Source organism: Psammomys obesus, unplaced genomic scaffold, assembly GCF_907164565.1.
Source record: "Psammomys obesus unplaced genomic scaffold, mPsaObe1.curated_primary_1811, whole genome shotgun sequence".
Classification (NCBI taxonomy): Eukaryota; Metazoa; Chordata; class Mammalia; order Rodentia; family Muridae; genus Psammomys; species Psammomys obesus.
The window spans coordinates 7,058,875-7,064,363 of record NW_026596147.1 but is presented as its reverse complement, the minus strand read 5'-3'; positions in this window follow the sequence as shown (position 1 = coordinate 7,064,363).

Here is a 5,489-nt window from a genome sequence, read left to right as displayed (position 1 = left end):
GTCATGGAACATTTTTTTTTCCTCAGTTGAGAGTCACTCTTCCCAGTCTGTGTCAACCTGACAAGAGAAACTAACCAACACAACTGGCTCCCCACAAGGGGTGTCAGTAGGCAAGTGCATAGAGAGCAAGGCACAGGCCGGGCTGAGAAAGGTGAGCTCTGTGTCCCAACTATTTCCTTCTTGCGCTGAAATCATGATCTTTCACAAGACATCACCGTGTCTTAAGCCTGAGGAAATAAAGCCCCTATAGGCAGAGTTCATCTAGTGTTGAAAGGGCTTTGCTAGTGGAACATATTGGAAAGAGGACAAAGTCTGGAGAAATCACAGTGTGCAACTGACAGTTTCATGGAAAGCAGTTCCAACAGTAAGAAGGCCTCTATTTCTGGGCCAAAGACCGCTCAAGAGTTTAATCTTCAATCTGTAACAACAGCCTGTGACTCTGGGATGCTGAATAGCTTTCCTCTGTGACTGGAGGCATCGTCTTGCTCTCTTTATGTCTGCTGTGTGAAATAAGCATCGATTCAGGCAAACTGCCTTGCTTTCTTCATTGTCAGTTTTGCCCCAGAGTTTGGCTAGGTCAACAGCAGTCAGGTTTGTAGGCTGTTAGGCTGTTAGGAGAGTCCGAATACCTACTTAATGTGCCTTAAACAATGATAAAGCAGCATTTTAGAACAATAAATAAAGTTCTGCTCTTTCCATAAAATGACATTATTAGATTGCTCGTGGCCACTTGTCTCTTTGAAAAGTAAGGGGGAAAAAAAAGGAATATGGTTCAGTTGGTAGAGTGCTTATCTCACAAGGATGAGGACCTGAGTTTGACATCAGAATCCATATAAAAATGTTGGGAATTAAAAAAAAAAATGTTGGGAATTGTGGTGTGTGCTTGTAATGTTGGGAGAGTGGAGATGATTCACCGAGCTCTGGATTCAGAGAGAGATCATGTCACAAAGGATGTGGGCAGAGTTCTTTTACATTTATTTAAAATTTTTGAGAATTTTATACATAAGTACTTTATTTATATCATCTCCACCCTTCCTTTCCTCCCCTCAACTTTTCTCATGATCCCCTACTCCCTCTCAAATAATGACCTGTTCTATAATGTTTTGCACATTCTCTCTTTTTTTTCTCTCTCTCTCTGAAAAACACAGCCTGCTGAGTCCATTTTTAGAACTGACCACTTGGGAATGAATAACCAACCTGTCAAAGAGTTCTTCCCAGGAGAAGACTGATCCTCTCTCTTAGAAGTTATTGATTGTACGTAGCTCTGCATCTAGGGGTGGGCCTGTGAGATTTTCCCCCGTCCACATTGGAATGTCAACTTGTGTTAACTGTGCAGGTCCTGCTTAGATGGCCGCCGCTCTGAGATTTCACGGATGCAGTTCCCTTGTCATGTATAGATGACATTCTCTCACAGCAGACAGCCTGCTACTCCGGCTTTCATATTCTTTACCTCCCCTATTCCATGGTCTTCCCTGAGTCTTAGGTGCAGGGGTGATGGTGTTGATATATCAACACAGTTGTGGATGGACATTCCACAGTTTCTCCCTGTATTTGGACCAGTTATGACTTTCTGTAATGGTTCTTCTTTGATGAGAGGAGAGGGCCCCACTTATATGTGGGTTTAAGCATTTAGAATACAGTTAGAAATGACACTGGTTTAAGAAGGTAGAAGCAATAGATTATGCTCTACGGTCCATGACCTCACGAGGAAAGAGTGGTTGGCTAGGCTTGCCATGCCAGGCATGAATTGATTCCTTTTGAGCTGGCCTTAAGTCCTCTTAGATAGGTCTCGGTGACCGTGAAGACGCAAGTGGCACTGTGCCACCCTGTGGGTACCTTGTCATGCTGTCCATTGTCGTGTTCCGCAAACTCCAAGCTCCACCGCCGGGTGGGACTGTTGATTCCTTTCCCCGGCGGCAGCTTGCACAGCTCCTTTGAATACTATGAAAGCTGCTCCTCAGGAAGACTCTCCTGAAAGTCTATTCCAGCTCAGTTTCTCCAAGTCTTACAGTGAACAGTATTCCTGAGAATGACATCTGAGGTTGACCTCTGGACTCCACAGTCAACATGCGTGCGTGTGCACACACGCACACGTCGACCTGCAGTCACGTACACATTTCTCTGTATACAAGTGAACACACACACACACACAGACACACACACAAACAGACACACCAAGCTCACACACGAATTTAGAAGAAGAAAGAAAAGACCTCCCAATTCAAGGTGGATAATGAGGATTGTCCCAAAACGGATACTTTGTTACAGAATCTACAGTTAAGCACACACGTGTAGGACAAGGACCTTAGGATGAACGGTACTATCCCCCACTGGAATGACACCATCCAGGACAACACACCAGCTAAGCCATTCTTCCTCCAAAACACTCCTGGAGTCCTTGGTGTCCTCCCTCCCTTAGCCACTTCTTCACAGGAGCAGGAAGAATTACAGGACCATGAAAAGTGGAGAGGGACTGCCCGAGCTTTCCAGAAGGCAGAGAGGTATTGGTTGGGAACAGAGATGAAATAAGACTCGTTGTGAAGCTGGTTGTGAAGTGGTAGTTACTCTTTCTTTCTTTCCTTCTTCCTTCCTTTTCTTTTCTTTTCTTTTCTTTTCTTTTCTTTTCCTTTCCTTTCCTTTTCTTTCCTTTCCTTTCCTTTCCTTTCCTTTCCTTTCCTTTCCTTTCCTTTCCTTTCCTTTCCTTTCCTTCCTTCCTTCCTTCCTTCCTTCCTTCCTTCCTTCCTTCCTTCCTCTCTCTCTCTCTCTCTCTTCTCTCTCTCTCTCCAGTACAGGGGATCAAATCCAGGGCCTTGTGCATATGAGGCAAGGGTTCTACCACGGGGCCACACCCCTAACCCTGAGGTGATAATGGCTAAAGCTGGTAATAAATACATTTGGGTCTACACTATCTTTTTACTTCCACATACGCTTGAAACCTTTTCACAAGAAAATAATTTTACTGAGAGAGAATGGAGGAGTGGGAAGGAAGGGAAGAAAGGAGGAAGAATGGAAGAAATGAAGGAAGGAAAAAACGAAGAGAGGGAAGGAGGAAGGAAAGGAAGGAGAAAGGGAGGGAGAGAAAAAGGAATACCTAAAAAATCAAAGCAAGGGAAGCCAGATGTTTCCTACAGAGCCTTGGTCTGCTGCACAGTGCATGGCTTGGCTTTTGTCAATAGTTATGCGTAACGAAGTTGATAATCAGAACTGAGACTGGATGAGAAAGCAAGTAAGTAGTTATCAAGTGCATTCTAAGAATCTCCTGTTTCAACAATTCAGATGCAAGCTGGCCAAGCACCTCGCTGAAAGAAAACCTTCACTCATTCACTCAATGACACTGGGGGATTTTTAGATTTCTATTGGGCTTGGTTCCTTTATTCTAGCAGGACCACTTTAACCACAGGATGTGGTCAATTAACTCATCCTGCCTCATTATCCAGAAGGCTTTGAAAAGTGTGATGATAACTAAGACCGCACTTCCCTGATGCCTCCTCTACTTACTTCAATCCCAGAGTGTATTTTGACAGTGATCTTCCATAAGTGAATAATCTTATGCACACTTCAGACTAATGAAGCCCCACTAGCTGGGGAAATAGCTTTGCTCTAGGATGCCTGCCTCTCAAATATAAGACCCCAAATTTAGTCTTCAGGATAATAACAAAAATGAAAAGACTCTTTCCTGGGTAGCAAATAGATTGTTGGGATATTCAATCAAGAACTATTCAGCAGTGAGGAAAGAAAGACAGATGACGTCAAGTTTCTAATGCTGCAATGTAACACCATGACTGAAAAAGCAACTTGGAGAGGATAGGGTTTGCTCAGCTTACACTTCCACATTGCTTGCTGTTCATCACCAAAGGAAGTCAGAGCAGGAACTCAGGCAGGGCAGGAGCCTGGAGGTAGGAACTGGTGCAGAGGCCATGGAGGGGTGCTGCTTACTGGCTTGCTCCTCATGGCTTGCTCAGCCTGCTTTCTTGTAGAACCCAGGACCAGCGGCCCAGGGATGGCGCCACCCACAAAGGGCTGGGCCCTCCTCCATTAACCATTAATTAAGAAAAATGCCTTACAGCCAGATCTTATGGAGACATTTTTTCAATTGTGTTTCCCTCCTTTCAGATAACTCTAGTTTGTGTGTCAAATTGACCTAGAAATAGCCAGCACAACAAGAAAATACAGGAATTAATGAACACATATGTATGATTTTTTTTTTTTTTTGTATATGGTTGTGTCATTATTGAATAAATGGTAACTATGTTAGCTTGCTCCGGCAAGTCTAGGGAGCCAGGTCTGGTTCTGGGAATCAGATAAGCCAAGAATGTTCCCTGCTGGGTCACAGTTTCTAATTTTGGATGAAGTCATGTAGTCTGTGGGGCATTCAAGAACACAGCTATAGGAAAACATGATCTCTACATCTTGTTTTAGAATTACTCCTGTTGAAACCTCAATGGGAAGAGATTTGGCCGAGTCCATCCCAAACACAGAAGCATCTGCCTTTCAGCCCAGCACCCCTGCTTCTGAGTGTCTGCTGTTTTCTCAGAGGCATCCTTTCACGCATGCAACAGCATTGGCGCAGTGCTCGTGGAAAGATTCCAGTTGCTTTGCCATCCACAATAGACTGGGTCATAAGGCATAGTCGTTTGCACAGCGAATTGTCACGTGACTGCACATATATATGTGTGTGTGAGGAACATCTCCTTTTAAGAATATTATCAGGAAAAAGAGAGAGAGAGAGAGAGAAATTTTGATGTCTCACACCTCATACCTGTGATCCTAGAACTTCGGAAGCTAAGACAGGAGGCTCAGATATGCAGAGGCCCCTTGAGCTACATAGTGAATCCAAGAGCAATGTGGGCTACCTGAGACCTTGCTGAAAGAGAGAAAGGGGGAGGAAAGAAAGGAGGGAAAGGGGGAGAAAGGAGGAAGACTTTGAATTAAACACATTTTCAGTTAGCAAGAAAATGAATAAATTAAAGCATGCAAGAAAGAGAGAGAGAGAGTGAACTAGGTAAGATCGCCTGGAATTGACTTTCTTTAAGCCTATGAGACCTTCGGAAAAGCAATGAGCATCTCCCAACTTGCAGAATGTGTTTTCCAGGCTGTTGTCTATGGTCCTTTGGGATCTTTGGTTCTTTCTGGACCTTTTCTCTATATTTTTTTCTCTGGATATTTAAGTTTACTATTTATGGCTTTCCCACATGGTATCCCTGCTGCGTTGATGGGCCTTGCTGCCCATGATGCAGTCTATCTCGATGTCACCACTTCAAAGAGGCCGGCTTACTTACTTAAGTCCTGGCTACTCCCTCAAAGGTAACTGTCCCTGTTGTTTTCTGTCTCCTTCAGAGTTTTCAGGATTTTGGCTGAACATAGACACTCAGTAAAGCAATGACCATGTGGGTGCTGTGTCTCCTGTGCTTTCTGGGAAGTAGATGGTTCTCATCAGGCTGTAGTGAATGGATTTATAAAAGAAATTACTTGTTCATATTCTGACTTCT